Below are 20,378 nucleotides of genomic sequence, written 5' to 3' on the forward strand. Positions count from 1 at the left end.
TCAATGTTACTTTCAGGGTCATGCATGTTGTGCTCTGCATAGTTAAACGTTTTGAAGTTCGTTTTCTCAGCGTGTGTGGCAAAAATAACCACCTTGACAGTCCTTTTCATAATCAAAGTCTTCCTCTTCAATATCTCCGAATGGAAACCTATAATCTGTGTCCAAACTTGTCATTTATGTGTTTTTGTTGTTGTTGTTTCCATTGTTTTTGAGCCATAAGGCCAGAAACACTTTCCATACCCATTGTTCATTATCCAATCGTCACTTTTCCAATAGATTCCATAGCAGATTCCTGATTATTTATATTGCTCTAAGTCTTTGAGTTCTCTTATCATCACAACTTTCGCTTCTTCGGGATTGCCATTTAGTCTTATCATTACTTTGCAGTTCCTCGTCCATGTCGCTTGTATCTTATTTTGTTTTCTCAGGCTGCGTGCCTGTCTTGCAATTTCAGCAGTCTTTTTCGTTAAATGTTCATTTAAATACACACCAGTCCCTTTTAGCTTCTTACCCTGTTTCAGTAACTCAATCTTTGTTTTGCGACTCACAAACCGAAGAATGATTGCTGGCTTTGTTTTACTGTCTTTTCTGGGAAGCGTGTGGCATGCTGCAATATGATGGCTCTGAATACTTACATTCTTCGTTTGAAGGAATTTTATCACTTGCTGTTCAAGCGTTTGCAGCTCCTCTACCGGGGCATCTTCACCGTCTTTACCTCCACCAGCTGTTACTCTGGCGTAGGTTCGGTGTTGCGTCTCCAGACCACTTATGACTAAATCATCCATTCTTGTGTATTGTTCAAGGTCCTCGATTCGCCGTTCCAAGTCGTCTATTTTCTTGTCCTTGTCCTTTATGAGGTTTTTTAGTTGTTTTATTTCATCCATTAGGTCATGTAGCATACCTTGTTGTTTAGCCACTTTGCTCAGTTCATCAGACATGAAATTAAGCGATTTCCTAATCTCCTCCAACTCCTCTTCAACTCCTGGGTTAGCTTTTTTAGGTGGCATTTTGAAAATGGTGAGATTAGTATTTCCTTGTGATGGCCCGTTGAAGTCACTGTTGATTTACTTGTTGGTGCCTTGCTAGAGGAGCCTGGGCCCAGTGGCTGCTGGAGGATCCTGGGCCTGGTGGAGCAGGAGGATCCTGGGCCTAGTGACTGCTGGAAGAGCCTGGGCCTGGTGGCTGCTGGAGGATCCTGGGCCTGGTGGCTGCTGGAAGAGCCTGGGCCTGGTGGCTGCTGGAGGATCCTGGGCCTGGTGGCTGCTGGAAGAGCCTGGGCCTGGTGGCTGCTGGAGGATCCTGGGCCTGGTGGCTGCTGGAAGAGCCTGGGCCTGGTGGCTGCTGCAGGATCCTGGGCCTGGTGGCTGCTGGGAGAGCCTGGGCCTGGTGGCTGCTGGAAGAGCCTGGGCCTGGTGGCTGCTGGAGGATCCTGGGCCTGGTGGCTGCTGGGAGAGCCTGGGCCTGGTGGCTGCTGGAGGATCCTGGACCTGGTGGCTGCTGGAAGAGCCTGGGCCTGGTGGCTGCTGCAGGATCCTGGGCCTGGTGGCTGCTGGAGGATCCTGGGCCTGGTGGCTGCTGGAAGAGCCTGGGCCTGTGGCTGCTGGAGGATCCTGGGCCTGGTGGCTGCTGCAAGAGCCTGGGCCTGGTGGCTGCTGGAGGATCCTGGGCCTGGTGGCTGCTGGAAGAGCCTGGGCCTGGTGGCTGCTGCAGGATCCTGGGCCTGGTGGCTGCTGCAAGAGCCTGGGCCTGGTGGCTGCTGGAAGAGCCTGGGCCTGGTGGCTGCTGCAGGATCCTGGGCCTGGTGGCTGCTGGAAGAGCCTGGGCCTGGTGGCTGCTGCAGGATCCTGGGCCTGGTGGCTGCTGCAAGAGCCTGGGCCTGGTGGCTGCTGGAAGAGCCTGGGCCTGGTGGCTGCTGCAGGATCCTGGGCCTGGTGGCTGCTGCAGGATCCTGGGCCTGGTGGCTGCTGCAGGATCCTGGGCCTGGTGGCTGCTGGAGGATCCTGGGCCTGGTGGCTGCTGGAAGAGCCTGGGCATTGATGCTAGTCTTTGGTTAAAGTCCACCATCAAAGCTTTCTGACTGAAGGCTGAGCAGCTGATGGCCCGAGCTCTGCTGATGGTGAGTGGCCAGTGAAGCAGCAGCTCTTAATGTATGACAGGACGATTCAAAGTGATTTGATGTTTGAACAAGTAAAGGTAAACGGAAACAATGAACGGTTTGATGGTGCTTGTTCTTCGAAGGCTGTCCTCGTCTCTGTGGTTCTCTCAGACTTCATTTCTCTCTCTGCTTCCTCTGATGATTCTTTAATCCACTGAGCCGTTTGGCTTCAAATATTAATAATCACTGAATTATTCACACTACCACTGTGTGTGTGTGTGTGAGGAAACCACAGAGACTGAAACGCTCTTGAAGAAACTTTGATTCTAAATGTTTTGTGAGTTTTTCTCTCTGTTCTCAGCTGCTCAGACTCCACCAGCAGGTGTTCCAGTTATCAGTCATGGATGTGATTAAATAATTTCCCCCAGGGATCAATAAAGTATTCTGATTCTGATTCTGATGATCACAAATCATTCTTCCAATACTCACATGGCATGCTCCACTTCTGTTTCCTTTGGATAAAAGTAAGGAAAGAAAGCAGCACTCTTACATTTATCTTCTATTGACAAACTCAGGGTTACAGACTGGAGGAGGGTGTAGTTAACATCCACCTGCTTCTAAAGAAAGGAGACCTGTCAACAGTACAGCCTCCCCGTCACCCCAAGTGCTGGCCTGGTGGTGTCACCCACCGGTGGTGTCACCTGGTTCTGACTTGGTGGTGTCACTCGGTGGTGTCACGCGGTGGTGTTACCCACCCGGTGGTGTCACCTGGTTCTGACTTGGTGGTGTCACCCGGTGGTGTCACCTGGTGCTGACTTGGTGGTGTCACCCGGTGGTGTCACGTGGTGGTGTTACCCACCCGGTGGTGTCACCTGGTGCTGACTTGGTGGTGTCACGCGGTGGTGTCACCCACCTGGTTGTGTTACTTTGACACGTTGTGACTCACCCGGTGGTATCACCCGATGGTCTCACTCCGTGGTGTCACCCAGTGGTGTCACGCGGTGGTGTTACCCACCCGGTGGTGTCACCTGGTGCTGACTTGGTGGTGTCACCCGGTGGTGTCACGTGGTGGTGTTACCCACCCGGTGGTGTCACCTGGTTCTGACTTGGTGGTGTCACTCGGTGGTGTCACGCGGTGGTGTTACCCACCCGGTGGTGTCACCTGGTTCTGACTTGGTGGTGTCACCCGGTGGTGTCACCTGGTTCTGACTTGGTGGTGTCACTCGGTGGTGTCACGCGGTGGTGTTACCCACCCGGTGGTGTCACCTGGTGCTGACTTGGTGGTGTCACCCGGTGGTGTCACGTGGTGGTGTTACCCACCCGGTGGTGTCACCTGGTTCTGACTTGGTGGTGTCACCCGGTGGTGTCACCTGGTTCTGACTTGGTGGTGTCACTCGGTGGTGTCACGCGGTGGTGTTACCCACCCGGTGGTGTCACCTGGTGCTGACTTGGTGGTGTCACCCGGTGGTGTCACTCGGTGGTGTTACCCACCCGGTGGTGTCACCTGGTTCTGACTTGGTGGTGTCACCCACCCGGTGGTGTCACCCGGTTACAGCACATTCTGTTGCATTTGTGCCGATGGCTCTGTGCCGACGAGCCGCTCTCACACATTGTGCCGTGTGCTGAAGCAAGCCTGAGGCTGATCCACGCTCACAGGAACAAAGTGCTCACGTTCAGAGGAGTTTACAGGAGGTAACGCTGCCTCCGAGAAGCTGCTGCATAAACAGCACTGTGCAGTCTCTGCTTTAATAGCACAGCTCATAAAGACACATTTATCTGCGCCCTGACTCACTCGAAGCTTTTTTATATGCCTGTGTATCTTCAGAGGAAAGAGCTGTTGAAGGAAAGCCTCTCTCAGCGACAATCACAGCCTAATTCACTGCTGGCAGCTGCTGCAGAGGTTCGCAGTATTATCATCCCTCTTCTCGGGTCACAGCATCACCAGCCATGTTCTCAAAGAAAGCCATGCAAAGCATCTACAATTATCTCCACCCTGCTGGATGGAGAGAGAGGGATTACTGAAGCATGTCCCACAGCAGAGGAAGGCTTTTCCTTGTACTCTGAGGATTACACTGCTCCTTTTGAGACTTTAGGACCTCTCCCACTCATTTCTACACAGCTGCTCTCTGTGCAAAACACTAATAGTATTAGACCAAGCAGCCAGCGTGCATCACAGTGACATAAAACAGATGCCTTTAATGCCTCTCAACACTCTCTGCTTGTAGCAGCACAAACATTTTATCCATCCTCACAATGTTCCCGATGGATTCAGCGATCCCAGGTCGTACACGGCCTCTCCACAGACCTCTGGATCTGCTCCTGTTGGCCTGTCCAGAAGAACACACGTGTCCTCTCAGGGTGGAGGAGCTCCTGCCTGAGCCAGGACACCCGTCAGAGGAAACTCCTTCCTGTCACTCTCATTCCTTCTGCCCTGCCCACAGCTGTGCTCACAGCACAGGGGTGAATGAAGACGGCTCAGTAACTCCACAGCTGAAGGCCACAACCTGCTGAGGCCAGCAGCTGTATCGCGTGCAGGAAATGAGGAGGAGACGGGCTCCTCGCAAATCCTGCAATATTACAGATTTTAATATGGAAACTTCTTCACACGAGTTTACCTGTGAAACCTGCGTCTGAGCTCAGAAGCGAGGTGAGTAGTGATGTCTCGGTCGCGAACGAAACGGCTCTTAGAGCCGGGTCTTTGAAGTGAACGACGCTAGCCGGCTCCTTATTGGGAGCCATGGTTTGTTTTCTTTCTCTCGCCCTCTCTCTCGCACTTTTTCCCCTTTTATTATTGTTAATAATAAATTAATTAAAGCAACAAAACAACCCGAAGAGCTGGTTGGGTCTTTTTAGTGAGCTGAGCCGAAAGAGCCAGTTCTCTAAAAAGAGCCGGAAATCCCATCACTAGAGGTGAGTGTGGCGTGACTCCAGAGGTCCTGCCATTTTTAAAAATGTCCACTCACCCGTGAACTCCACAGTGGTGATGGGAATTCTGGCTCTTTTTAGAGAACCGGCTCTTTCGGCTCCCAACCGGCTCTTCAGGTTGTTTTGTTGCTTTAATTAATTTATTATCAACAACAATATAAAATTATGCACAAAAGGAATTACTAATGTAAAAAAAAAAATTGGTTTTATTTATATATGTTTATATATAAATATATGCGGTGGCCGCTAGAGACAAAGCACGTGCAAACTAAAACACATTGCTAGCGTTAAGTGAACTTCAAAACAGCAGCATGTGCAGCATGCTGAAGCAGTGTGTCTTCTGTCTGCCATCAGGCGTCAAACTGCAGCTCTTAGTGCACATTTATACCGTGGACACATCTCTACAAGCCGACAGTCCACTGTTATAACAGTTCATGTGACCACAGTTAGTCTCACTGAGTATTTATCACAGTTGTGTCTTTGTATAATGTGGTGAAAATTGTACTTTTTAACAATAATATGGAGACTTCACATTCAGCACGTTCTGGTAAAAGTGGGACGTTCTTCCAGCGCCGACGCCTGAGCAACAAAGTTGGACGAACCCTGAATCACTGTTCATTACCATCGTCTTTTTTCAAATGAAATTCATCTCTCTCACTGCCACAAAATGTGCAAGCTGCAATGGGCACCATGTTCAGAAGAAAGCTAGGGTGTTTTGTTAACCACGCCCCCACAAATGCGGCATCACCAGAAAGGCCAAACAGATGCTCGACGTACAGGTCTCAGACTGGTGGATAAGAGAGAACGTAACGCTTTACTAACCGAACAAGAGGAGGTGAAAGGAAAATGATCCCGAGCTGAACCTGCAAGGCGCAGACCAGAGGAAATGCCAGCAGACTCTCAGACACACACACGTCCCAGCTGAGTGTGAGAAGAGGTCCTTATCTCTGATCGTGATGATGTCGTCACTAAGCTAACGTTGTTAACTCACAGGGAATATGACGTGTTTACTTACACAGAGAAAAAAGAGTAATCAGACTTCTTCAGACGGTCTGACTTCTGTTTCTGTTGCAGATGAGCAAACCTGCTAAATATTCCTGATGCACACAGTATCGCAAACACTGGCTGTTCTGAGGTGTTGTGTAGATTTTCTGCCTGCAGAGGTGCAAACGGTGATTTTGGTTCATTTCCATTCAGACTTGGTTGTTTCCCATGAGCGCGATGAGCTCAGACTCCATCTGTCAAACGTCTGTTCTGTCTGATCAGGGCTGGTTTTTTTCACGTTCAGCCGTAAGTTCCACCGCTCGAGGGCCGGATATTTGACCTCATCAGTTTAATGCCCGTCTGGTAGACACAGGCTGTCCTCTCTAGGGTTTAAAACAACGATGTTCACATCAGGGTTGGAGATGTGTACTTTTGCTTTGCATCACCATTGGCAGCAGCAGCCCTGAAAGCTGCACCGCCAAAGCTCATTCTGCTTTGACAAGATGAGAACAGGCTGTCTCTGCTCATTATCAGTACCACAGTGGAGGACGACAGAGCGACTCGAGCAGGCTGAAGGACGGGAAAATGCACAAAGTGTTTCTGTGCAAAATAAAACGCTCTTCGTAAAGAGAATTTCTCCTTGAAGAAGCATTTACCCTTTGCACACACACAAAGTCTAAAAGACCTGAAAGCATCTGTGTCGGAGGCAGGCATCAAACACATCACGACATCAGTCCACAGAAGGTGGAAAAGCTTCGGTGATGAGATTCTCACAGACCACAATCCAACACACACGGCTCGGACAGAAAATCAGTGGGTTAATGATCCATCAGGGTTAAACCATCTGCTCCCTTCACACTTCTCCTCAGAAAAACATAAAGGAACGAACTGAAAACTGCAGAATTTATTTTAAAATCGAGTTCACGCGACGATATCAGCATTACAGCAGCAGCACGAACAGCTCAACATGCTTTCAACATCTTTCGCCTGCAGGTTCTAAATTCATCCGTCAGCAGACCTGAATCTGCTCACCCTGTTTAACATGTCAAAGGCAGGCACGGAGCACACGTGCTGCCCTCTGCAGAGGCTGCAGAAGGTAATTCAGCTGCAAATTAGCCACAAATCACAGGCTGAGAGGATGTGCTTTAACCTTTTAATGTGTCCTCGAGTCAGCGTGTTACGCAACAACAAATTTAAGAAGTCATTTACCTGTTTCATTGCTGCTTTTATCCAGAGAGCATGCAGACTTAATGGCAGTCTTTTAAGAGCCACTCAGGAAATTAAAACTACGACGATGACAACCCGAGGACTCACCTGCCACTAAAGGAGACGCAGGTGAAGTCGGCTACACGGCGAGCGCTTCAGCATAACTGCCAACCATGAAACAGCAACAGTGGAGCGAAGGCTCCGAATGATTTACATCATCTCACTGAACACATGGAAGGTCGACCAAACCATACGCGAGTTTGTGACGGTTTCAGACCTCACCGTGTTTGTAGCATCATACGATTATAAACTTGACAGAAACCGACTGCACGCCGCCCTCTGACCAATCGGGCCTGCGTCCTTCACCACATCTGTGATGTCATCACGAAGGTAGCCATTTCCAGGAAAGCACGCAAGCTGGGACTCGAAGCCATGTGACTGTTAGTGACACTGGTCCTGCGCAACGCAACCTCTTTAGTTTACTGCCAGAAACCTCTGGCAGAAGGCGGGACAAAGACACAGCGTGTCTGCAAAAACAACAACAAAAAAAGATCTGCGCTGTGTCACATGAAGCCAGAACAGGGCAGAGCCTGTGGAGTCGGAGGCAGCTGTGGACTTCAACATGCGTCCTTCCTCCCGTTTCCTCACAGCTCAAAGGCTTCCTGTGCTTAGTCCTGACCCGAGCATGCACTCACAGTTGCATCTGCAGGAGTCGTCAACAGACCTGTATGAAGACCTGCAGACACGTGCAGAGCGCAGAGATGTGACGACGTGCGTTTGTCAGAGCCTCACAGCAGCGCTCACTCTGTACCTGCACCCTGAATAATGGATGCTTAAATGTGGAAAAGGAAGTGCTGTGCGTGCTCAGACAGCCGACAGCTCTGCCATCACGCCGCCGGCCTCAGCATGGCCGACTGATGACAGACGCCGTCATAAAACCAGCTGACAGAGCTCATTCATCCTCTTTGGAGCTGCAGATGAGGAGCAGCTTCACTCGTGTTCCTTCATTCAGGTCCAGCTGAGCACTCAGATTAGCTTCATCCTTTTCTTCAGATTTCACTCCTCTGTCCTTTCTTCAGAGAGTCCTAGAAGTGATTTAGGAGCTGGGAAAAACTTAGCATAGATTTGCTTTTATCCATGATGTTTCCAGGAGACTACAAACTGCAGCGGTTCAATTACAGAGTCAGAGGGTGGAAGGAAATCCCACAATTGGCTCAGTTCGTGTATTTATTAGGTCTGAATAAACAGAAGTGAGAGGCGACCGGCACAGCAGCAGCAGCACTCGGGCATCGAGTTTACTCATGCTTTGTGTTTGGAGGAAAGTTCAGCTTGGCTGTCGGTCCTGTTAGCATGTATGTGGTAAACAGCACCTGTCTAACAGTTTGAAGGATCACAACATTAATTACAAGTGTTTAATAAAGAGAAGCCAGCTGCCCCCCCAGAGCCGCCCGCAGCTTCTTCTTTAACCCGATCGTACGCTCGTCCATCACGGATGTAATCCTACCGCCTGCTGCCCGCTGCACTTGTATGATTCCCAAAGCAGGAAGACAAACAGAAAGCAGGTGAGTGTGTTTGCCTCACAGACTGCCTTTGTGCGAGCTGGCCGTGCGTCTAAACCAAACGTTGCCATCTCCTCTCCAAGATCATTGTCAAGAGGGCGCGGCCGTCATCATGTGTGAAATTAGTTTGGATGGGATTCGATGGGGCTCTGTGGGCACATTCAAAGCTGCTCTAATTAGCATGTGGAGCAGCAGAGGAGATAACCGAGGCTGAGCAGGAAACCGTCGGATGCACATTTACTGCACGTCCTGCAGACTCGGGGACTGATCTGTGCTGTTGGGATTTACGAAAGCCAGTCACAGGCGAGGGCACGTCTGACTGCGAATGTGGGAGCTTCTGTTATTTCAGTGAATCCCAAAAACGCCTGTTCACCACCCTGTTACCCTCAGCCGTCTCTCTGGGGGACTGCAGCGGTGGGTGTAGTAACACGTTCTGGCGTAGCTCAGGCCCAGACTTCCGAGTGGATTTACGGATGTAAAATCGAGGCTACTTTAATCTGGAGAGCACAGTCGGAGACTCTTCATTCCCTCCATCAGATCCTGTGATGAAACATCTCACACCTCCCTCCTCTTATTGTAGTTCTTTGCTCCTCTTCATCATTCCTTCACCATCCTCCAGTCTCAGCCCTGCTTTCTGGTTCCTGCTTTAGTCCTTCTTCATCATCAACGCGTTTCTTCATCAAACCAATCAAATTTATTGATCGGTGCACACAGGCAAGAATCGATCGAGGTCTCCTCGATTTAAAGGGCCAGCACTCCAACTGTGGAGGCCGGAGTCCTACAGTAAACCCACCACTCTGCTGCCTTAGTTTTAGGTAAGCAGCAGCACCGTCCTCGGTTACCAGGTGAGCGGCCTCGGCGCCGAGCTGTAGCTTTCGTTGTTGGGGCTGAAACAGGGCAGTGTTTTCTTCTGCATGTGCTGCGAGCTGTGCCGTGACAGAAATCACGTACTCGACAAATAGATCCCATTTTCAGGTTTGTCCACGATGCCGGAGGATCTGCCCGACACTCTTCCTCTTTTTAAATACAAATTGATTTCATAATAGCTTTCTTGATAAACATCACAGTGCTCTTCTTCTTCCTCTTGTCTTCCTCTTCACATCACCCTCCACCTGTCCCTTAACTTTTCTGTTTCTGTTTTTTTCTTCAGTAAGTGCTGTAAATGCAGGTTTTAGAGGCACATCACTCATTTTTACCTCTAAATGGCCTAGAGCTCTTCATGCTCCTCTTCTTCCCCCCTCCCTCCCGCCTCCACCCACTCTCCTCCTTAATTAACAATTCAATTCCCAGCATGCTTCATGGGCACATTCCTGCTTTCTCAGCCCATCTTTTCATTTTCCTCTCTGACTGTTATCTACATATGAATCCACATTTGCTCTGCTGTTCATGGGGCTCACACACACATACGAGAGGATAACCTGCTGGCCAAAAACCTCGTCTGCGCTTTATTAACAACAGCTCAGCTGTGAACATGACCTGTGCTGCTCTTTGTTAACACTGCACATGATTTATTTTAGGGATCTATGTGATTCTTTGATGGCTGCAATCAATACAACAATAAGTCCCAGAAAAGCCATGTGTGATGACACCAAGTTAAATACAGCTTATTAAAAAAGAGGAATATTTATGACCTGCAGCTTGTGATGGAACAGACACAGAGCTCAATAACAGTCAGATTACTGCGCTCGTTTAGAAGCTGCTGCGATGCGTTCACTGTACGCTCACACATAATGGGTTTGCTTTCTGCAGTCTTCTCTGCCTCTCACACCAACTGCTTTTAAGCACACACTCACACACACACCATTAATTATTAATTAATCAGCTCGTTTTCATTCAGCAACAGAGCCGGCGCGCACACGTAGGTGAGGAGGAGAAAGATAGAACAGACTAAACGTTTCAGAAGTGCACACTACCTTTATTTATACTGAACAAAGGGAAAACAAATGCAAACTGCATCCAGGGCAAAAACATCTGCATTACACTGCTAACATCTGCAAGACAGCATGCTAACGCTAAGCTAGTCAAGAATGTTAAAGCTGAGTGTGCAGACTCCAGCCCAGCAGCCAGAGCCTGAACTCCAACAGGTAACAAACTGAAGAGCAATCGGGCTGTTTCTACCTGTTCATGTTTCTATAGCAGCATCACCTTGACGACCGTAAATACTGCGAGAACATTCATGTGTGTCATCATTAGGGACAGCGATTTGTGTTGGTGTGTGTGTGAAAGTAGCCTCAGGTTTATATGTTAATTGTAATTATGTAACAGTGTTTCAGGTCATTTTACACAGTGATGCCACAAATTACTCCCTTTGGCAAGTAATTAAGTAACATATTTTTAACAAAAGTAATGTGTAATAGATTACTTATTTTGAGTAATGACACCACCACACTTTCACAGCCTCTCTCTCTTCAGGATTAATTTCTCTTTCTCACCGTTCTCGTCAAACACGCTACTGCAGGTCTGACCCAAAAGCCGCACAATTAACTCAGCTTATCCTCCTCTGCCTCCTCCTCCTCCGCCTTGCTCTGTCGTCTTTGCTTCCTTCAGGATTACACTGCATGGCAGTGACAGACACACAAACACAGTGATGGGACTTTAATGGATTGTGGTGTTTTAAAATTGCTCTCAGTACCGCAGTTCTGCAGAGAAACTTGAAATGAGGTGGACCTGTGAGGGTGTTTCAGACTCAAACGTGTGACGAAGGCTTTATTTGAACAATATTCGGACCAAATCGAGGCTCTTTGGGTTTTATAAGGTCGTGCCATATCAGTTCGGCTGTGACGCTTAGAGCCTGCGATGGCGCCACTCAGCATGATGCGTTCACAGAAGTTGAAAAAAAAAAATCACAGCTGTCCATTCACACTCCATCTGTCCGCACATTGCTTCCTACTGTAATGCAAATGAAGCACTCCCCGGTCAGAAATCATGCCGGCCCTGCATTGTTAGGAATCAGGAGCAGGTCCTGCAGATGTGGGGCCATGTTTGGGCAGAGCCGAGCACAAATTGGCCGTGCTGATGGTAAATGGCCTGGCTCTGCTTCACCATCTGAGGTCCTCATTAAGGGAAATGCCTCGCAGAGGTCCAGAGTGGGGATGATTGCACACGTCATTAACCAGCCAACACCATGCAGTCTGTGTGTGTGTGCGCGCCTGTGAGTGTGTGTTTTTGAGTCTGTGTGCGTGCAGAGACAATCTCGTGGCGTAGAGAGGAAATGATATGACTGAGCCAAGCTGCATGTTCAACACCAGACGAGCCACCTGCGTTTGGCTAGACGCTGCCACCTTCTCACTTCAGCCTCCATGTCTGCTGAAACTATGAACTCGTTTCTCCACAGATGAAAGAAAACAGCGCCCTTTAGAACAGCACGCAGCAACACTACATATGAGCGGGCGTAGGGAGGTTTGGGGTCTTCACTCACCCCCGTTCTGTTAGCCGTCAGGGCGGGGGGGCTGGGAGGAGGTGCTGGCCGTCGGATTGGGGTCTGGGATGCGGGGCTCCCTGCTACTGCAGATAAGGAGGTGGTCTGGTTTCCTCCACCCCAGAGAGAAGGGTTACATCTCCTGGGTCCGGGTACGGTTTCCCCCTCTGGGGGCGGGGTTACCTGGACCTGGGGTATAGAGTATGTTTGGGGAGTGTGATTGTGTAACAGTGTCTATTTGTGTCTGTCTCCAAGTCGGGTGAGTGCCGAGTGTTTGTTTGTGTATATGGGGGTGGGAATGCACGTTTGTGTCTGCGTGCGCCTGTTCATCGGTGTCTATATGTCAGGTTGGGTCTTAGACTCCACCTCTCTGGGAACATCTCAAGCTCTCCAAAGGCCTATCTCCCCTCACCACACTCCCTGCCAGTGGCCGATGCCCTCAGACGTTGGTGTGTTGGTGATTCTTGGTGTCTGGGGCTGGGCGCTCATGTATGTACCGACTCACTCCTGGTGGCCGATTGGCGGGGCCTGGCGCCTGTGGGCCGGCTGGGACCCTTCCTGGGGGTGGGGTGCCGGCCCGGTCCTCTCTGGCACAGCTGGCAGAGCCGCGGGCACGTCACTGCAGCCCCCTCTGGCCTCTGCTCCGTGGCTGCTGGGTGACCTCTCGTTTGGGGCTCTCCTCAGCTCTTCCCAGGAGGGTGGCACGGTTCCCCCCCTTTGGTGGTCCTCCTTGAGTCCTTGTATTCTGGGGCCTCTGGATGTCTGGAGCCTGGATCTCCTCCATACCTGCTTCATGCCCTGGGGGGCAGGGCTATGGCTCCCCACACCCTCTAGCAGATCATTACATGAAGGAACCTTTTAAATACAAGCATGCTGATCCACACAGGTGTGCCCACAGGTGTACACAGACACAAACTACAGCTTTCTTGGCTGCTACCTCAAAGCACATTGTGCGCTGTCTATCTTGCGTGCTGCACAATATCGTTTATTATTTAGTATCTACTGATATCTACTGCTAGCTAGTTTATTGTGATGGTGCTGTTTTTTTTATTATGTTGCTCTTTGTTGTTTGCTTTCTCTTCTGTTTTTTTCTCCATACAGGTGATCCAGGTGTTTTGTTTGTTTTTCTTTCTTTCTTCCCCCCCTTTCTCACCATCTCTTCTCCCCTCTATTTTTCTTTCTCTCACTCTCTTTCATTCTTTCTCCCTGTCCTATCCCCCAGTCATGTTAATGGCTGGTTGAGCCAATCTTAGCAGCAACAAGTGCAATCAAGCATTTGTGATAACTGGCAATGAGCCTGTTTCAGCACCATGGAGGAAGTTCGGCCCACTCTTCTTTGCAGAATTGTTGTGTGTGTTTTGGATCATTGTCCTGCTGCAGAACCCAACCGTGCTTCAACTCGAACAGATGGCCGGATGTTTTGGTAGACGGCAAAATTCATGGTTCCATTTACCACAGCAAGTCTTCCAAATCATGAGGCAGCAAAACAGCTCCAGACCATCACTCTACTACCAACACACTTTACTGCTGGTATGATGTTGCTTTTCAGAAAGTCTGTGTCCTATTACATGTGGCTGGGACACACACCATTACAAGTTCAACGTTTGTCTCGTCAGTCCACAGAGTACTTTCCCTAAAGTCTTGGAGCTCATCGAGACCATTCCAGGCAGACTCTTTGTTCCTTCTGCTCAGCAGTGGTTTTCTCCTTGAACCACGGACCCCATTGTTGCCCAGTCTCTTTCTTGTGGTGGAGTCATGAACACCAACCTTGACTGAGGCAAGTGAGGCCTGCGGTCCTTTGGATGTTGTTCTGGGGTCTTTTGTGACCTCTTGGGATTATTTTGGTCAGCCGGGCATTCTTAACCCTATTTCACTCACATGTGCTGCACCAGTGTACCAGTAATGTCATGTGACGATAAAAGTGATTAGATTTGATTATTTTGTTTGTCATTTGTTTATCTCAGTTTTTCCTCCTTAATAATAAACACCTTCATCTAAAAACTATATTTTGTTTTTAATTGTGTTATCTTTGTCTAATGTTTAAGTTTGTTTGATGATCTGAAACATTTAAATGTGACAAACATAGAAAAAAATAGAAAATCAAGAAGGGTACAAACACTTTTTCACACACCTGTATCATCAGGTGACCCTGAATCCTCCCTTAGTTATGCTGCAATAGACGTAGGCTGTTTTCCTTTCCAGTCACCTTCTTCACTCACTATGTATTAACAGCCCTCTCTGCATTGAATCATATCTGTTATTAACCTCTGTCTCTCTTCCACAGCATGTCTTTATCCTGTCTTCCTTCTCTCATCCCAACCAATCACAGCAGATGGCCCCGCCCCTCCCTGAGCCTGGTTCTGCTGGAGGTTTCTTCCTGTTAAAAGGGAGTTTTTCCTTCCCACTGTCGCCAAAGTGCTGCTCATAGGGGGTCATATGATTGTTGGGCTTTTCTCTGTATCTATTATTGTACGATCTACTGTACAATATAAAGCGCCTTGAGGCGACTGTTGTTGTCATGGCTGTGTGAAGGTAGGCAGGAATGGTGGACCCAAGAGCTGGACTTGCAGAGGCAAAGTGAACTCAAAACATGCGGTGTTATTGTGGGGTAGCAGACAGAACAGAAAACTAGCTAAACTGGGAAAGAAAAAAATAACAGGCAGGCTGGCAAACAGAACACACAGTGAAGTATGAGGGACAATGCGACAACGAGCTGGGGCAGACACTAAATACAAGAGGTGACAGGACTGAGAAGAAACAGCTGGGAGACACGGACGAGACAGGGAGAGTACAAAACTGAAGGCACTGACATAAGGCACAGACCTACAAAGTAAAACAGGAAGTACACGACAGACACAGCGATCCAGACGAGACACAGAACTTAACAGACGCCGACTCATGAGCAGACATAACAACATCATGGACAGACAGAGGGAACAGAGAGAAGTGGGACCAGGGCAGCACAGAAGCCTAACAAATGGCAAATCATAATGGAAAACACAATCAGAATAAACAAGAACATAAAATACGATAAAACAACACAAAACCCTGAGTCGTCAGACTCAGGACCACGACAGTTGTCATTTGGCACTGTATAAATAAAACTGAAATTGAATTAAAAGTCGGGTCCATGCCAGGAAACCAACAAATTTAAACCAACAAACGGGGAGAGTCATGATAAATCCAACAGAAAACAAACCTGAGAAGGACTGCACTTTGCATCTTTCAAAATAAACCACAAAGTATCGAACGGTCACAGGAGGCACCCAAAGACAGACGGATTCGTCCCCGAATCTCAGATAACGACCGTCGTTTGTTCTTCAGAGCTCTCTGTTCGGATCCAGCTCATTAAATGAATATGAAGAAAAAACGGGAGCAGACAGATGATGAAGATAATCAGAGATGAAAGCATAAAAACAGATAATGAGGGACACAAGCAGAAGAAAGGACCGAGGGCTTCTCCTGCCTCTCCTCGTCCTTTTCTTCTCACTTCTTCAGCTGCTCCGTGATTGAAATGTTCGGCTGATTGGCTGTTCAAAGCCACTCTTCTTCTTCTTTGACAGTGAGAGATGAGCACAAAGTGCACAGATACCAGACATGAAGCAAAGGGAAGAAGAACCAGAGGAAATTAATATTTAACATAAACACAAACATAAAACTAACCTGATGGTACTTCAATTAAAAGCCAGTGTAAAAAAGTGACACCGTATAGAGTGTTGGAGACCCAAACAGAGAGAACTGCGGTAGTCCAGTCTAGTGGTGATCGATACGTTTGTCCAGGTCTTTAGGAGGAAGATGAGACATCGCTTTGGCAATTTCACCGAACTGATGAAAACTGTTTTTCACAGCTTGGTTCTCTCATTTAAAGATCCGACTAAAGACACTGAGGTTTCTAACAGTCTGAGAATGATGACAAGCGAGAGGACCGAGGTTCTGAGTTAGCTCATCCAAAGGGGCGTGGCCTCCAAAAACAATCAGTTCAGTCTGGTTTTTGTTTAGGGTGAGAAAACTCTGTGTTAACAGCTTTAACATCATGTAGACGGTTAAGCAGAGGCTGCAGTGGGACAGAGACATCCAGTTTCAAGGGGAAGTACATTTGGATGTCATCAGCATAACAGTGTTTTCTGAAAATAGATCCCAAAGACAGCATGTATAAGGAGAAGAGACTTGGACTGAAAACAGACCCCTGTGTCACACCACAACTAACAGCGGCAGAGGAAGAGGAGTGTTTCCCAGAAACATACCTCTGTGACGGCTATGAGTTAAACCATGATAAAACTGAGCCTCTGAGACGAACAACGTGTTCAAGTCTGGATGAAAAATGTTCTGATCAAAGGTGGCAGTCAAATCTAAAAGGACTAAAACAGCAGAACAACCCGAGTCGACAGTTAAAAGAAGAAGATTAAAAAGCGTCGTCTCAGCACTGTGACGAGATTCAAAACCAGACCGGAACACTTCACGAACGCTTTGAGGGTCTAAAAATCTCTGAAGGTGCTTAAACACAACTATTTGGACATATAACAGAGTTTAGAGGCCGGTCTGTAGTTAGAATTTGGATCTTTGTTTTTAATAATGGGCTGCACAACTGCATGTTTGAAAGCAGCTGGTACACAACCTGATGACAAGGAAGCATTTAATAAAAATGAAACACTAGGCCCAATAACATGAAGAGCGTTCTTTCGGCTCCCAACCGGCTCTTCAGGTTGTTTTGTTGCTTTAATTTATTTATTATCAACAACAATATAAAATTATGCACAAAAGAAATTACTAATGTAAAAAAAACCAGGGTTTTAATTATATATGTTTATATATAAAAATATGCGGTGGCCCCTAGAGACAAAGCACGTACAAACTCCAAAACACATTTCTAGCATTAACTGAACTTCAAAACAGAGCTACTAGATCACTTAAATTACACAATTGAAAGCATGTGTGTATTGTTTGTGTATTTATACACAGGCACTCGTATATATTTAAATAATTTAAAAAAATGTTCATTTACCTGTTACTGCCACACAACAAATCTGGTCGTTGGTACTTCCTGGCTTGTGTAGCCACTCGGTAACAAAAGCTCAACACTGCCCCCTAGCATCCTGGAGCACTTCTGTTGTGTTTTGTACGTGTTTTGGAGTTTGTACGTGTTTTTTCTCTAGGGGCCACCGTAAATATACTTTTATTTACTCACTCCACATAAAATGTATTAAATAAATCATATGATACAAAAAACAAAAGCTTTAAAAGCTTTTCACAAAGTGCAGAGGAAGCCTCCATAGAAACGGTGGCAAAGGGGTTAATCACACAATGAGAAATATTCAAAAAAACTCGGGGTTTGTGACTGATGACGCTGGACAGAAAAGCAAATTTTGCAGCTCTAACAGTGGTCTATAGTAGGACGCCCAAAGACACCTGGAGTTTGTCCTTTTTCCACTTTGTCTCTGCACGTCGACATTTGCATCTGAGAGCACGAGTGGTTTCATGCAGCCAAGGGTGACGTGAAGATTTAGCGTTTAGTCCTGACATCAGCGACAGAGTACCAGAGCATGTAGAGTTAAAAAGGTCAGCCGGACCTTTAACAGGCAGTTCCACGCTGAGGTCGGCATCGTAGAGGACAGAGTTTGGAAAAGTGGAGGCAAAGTGAATTTCTCATAAATGAAAAAACACTGAAGTGTCAAAGTTTAAAGATGGGCACATGCTAGGTCTCTCTAAAAACACAGTATCAATACACACTGTGCTAAGTCATTACTGTGTTTCTGTCAAACATGCTGACACAGTGCTCATTACATGAGTGTCATTTATAGGTTAAAAGTTTTGCTAACACTGTTGCTTCACAGCACTCGAGTCCAACCTCACAACTTTCAATGTGCACAATGTAACAAAAGCCCTGACATAAATATAGCCCAGTACAGCCACTGCACTTCTTTCACTCAACCTGAGCTCAGTCTCCACCTCTTTGCTGTCCCTGTGTGTAAACAGACTCCGCCTCCACTGCTTGGAGGCGTGGGCTTGATGTGGTCAGACTTTTGATTCGCATGTACTGCAGGTATGTGTTCAGTCGAAACGCTCGTGTTTACATCGTTTGAAACATCGGCGTGTATTAAACGAAGCATCGATGCACAAAGAATCTGAGTAGACAAATCTAATCTAATCTAATAGTTCGAGTTACTTGATGAACGGTTGCGGCCCTGGTTCAGTCTTTTCCCTCTCAGCAGGGGAGCTTCAGCCGCTCGCCTGGCTCTCCTCCTCTGTTAGACATGCACAGGTGATACCTTCAGGTGATTTCTCTTCAGTGTTTCCTCTCACTGCAGCCTCACATTTGCATTATTGTATAGTTTCGTGTTCCCAAGCGCACTGCGGGCTCCTGTAGCTGGTTAGGTTTAGACTTCAGCGTGTTGGAACAAGCGTGCAAAGCCTGGTTGATGGGAACAGATCCAGGACGGTAAAACATTTTGTTTGATTTAGGAGACTTCTGGCCAAAAGAACGCTGGCAATAAAAAAGCTGAGCCAGAGTGAGTGCAGCGTGGATGACTGATGAGCTTTGGTTGAAGTGCAGACGTGGAGCATCAGTCATTGGTCCTATGGCTCAGTTTAACCTCATCACTGCTCTCCTATAAAAGAAATACCTCCAGAGCGCCCAGGCCGGCCTGCAGACGTCAGACTCTGAGGGGAAAACAGCGAGCGTGAAGCCAAACAGCTTCTGTCCCTCTGAGAGTCAGTCGGTCAGAACCAAGCCTCCTCCACAAAAACAGACAGCACTGATGGTCTGGACGCCTCATGGGTGGCGTTTAGCCGTCACCATCTTGTTTTCCTGGCACCACTAGTAACTATATGTTATCAGCTGATGCTAACTACCTATGTTATCAGACTGTATGGGAGCATCGCACAGACTCAGACACCTGGAAATCAGTATCATCCAATCAAAACAATAGAATTTTACTCATTAAACCTGGAGCTCCACTTTCTTGGATGCTCTGTTAATACAGTGACCTCACAGCAGCCATGTTATTGGTCACATGATCCAGCTCAGCCTAGCAGACAGCTAGCAGCTTCATCTGCCTGTGTCACCATCCACTTGTCAGTCAAAGAGGCAGCACCCCTATTATTGCAAACAGGTGAGATCTAAAACCATCATCCCTCCACACATGTGCTATGAAGGGCCAGAATACTAACGGAGACCAGACAGTTTATTTCTGCAGGTGTAAAGATGAACGACCCACCTCTTCCTCCCACAGTACAAGAATAATAATTCACACTGTCCTGTCACCTGGACATTTGACACAGAGACCATCAATAACAGGTTCATGCAAAGCTCCAGTTAATAACACAGACAGGTTATACACATCAGGCTTTGCTGGGAGCCCAGTAAAACTGAGGGTGAAGAAAGGACGGCCGTCTGAGTTTAAAAACATGTAATGTTTATTATAAACTGACACACACAGACACAGACGTCTCCTTCCTCTTCAGCTGTCTTTCTGTCATTCACTCTGGAAACCTGTGAGCCGGTGTTAGACGGGCAGACAGGAACACTGACAGCGTTTTCAGTGCTGTGTGTTTCGTCTGCAGTCAGTACTGTGTTACTGCTGCTGAGAACCACGAACACTCAGTTTACAGTGTTTCTGTTCATGCAAGTGAGAACAGGGGCAGGGACCTGCTTCTGTTTAATAATCAGCTGTGCACAGCAGCTGAAGAAGAGTCTGGCCTGCTCCTCGCACAGTATGATACCGATCATGACCGTACGGACACAGTCAAGGACACTGTCACGGACACGGTCACTGATACGGTCATGGACACAGTCACTGACACGGTCACTGACACGGTCATGGACACAGTCACGGACACAGTCACTGACACGGTTATGGACATGGTCACGGTCACTGACACGGTCACTGACACGGTCATGGACACAGTCACTGACACGGACACAGTCACTGACACGGTCACTGACACGGTTATGGACACGGTCACGGTCACTGACACGATCACGGACACAGTCACTGACACGGTCACTGACACGGTCATTGACACGGACACAGCCACTGACACGGTCACTGACACGGTTATGGACACGGTCACGGTCACTGACACGATCACGGACACAGTCACTGACACGGTCACTGACACGGTCATTGACACGGACACAGCCACTGACACGGTCACTGACACGATCACGGACACAGTCACTGACATGGTCATT

General features: G+C 47.9%; 1 protein-coding gene across 2 annotated transcripts in view; it reads right to left on the bottom strand.

Moving 5' to 3' along the window:
* Positions 1-20,378, bottom strand: part of oprl1 (opiate receptor-like 1) — an 81,301-nt gene that overhangs the window by 38,351 nt on the left and 22,572 nt on the right. The window contains exon 1 of one of the 2 annotated variants that reach the window (XM_080899175.1): positions 11,202-11,255. The exons of the other annotated variant lie outside the window; for it this stretch is intronic. The gene's annotated coding sequence lies outside the window, so the exon portion shown is untranslated. Of the gene's footprint in view, positions 1-11,201; positions 11,256-20,378 lie in introns of those variants that run through there. 2 annotated transcript variants of the gene reach the window in all.

Source organism: Rhamphochromis sp. 'chilingali' (assembly GCF_963969265.1).
Source record: "Rhamphochromis sp. 'chilingali' genome assembly, chromosome: 12".
Classification (NCBI taxonomy): Eukaryota; Metazoa; Chordata; class Actinopteri; order Cichliformes; family Cichlidae; genus Rhamphochromis; species Rhamphochromis sp. 'chilingali'.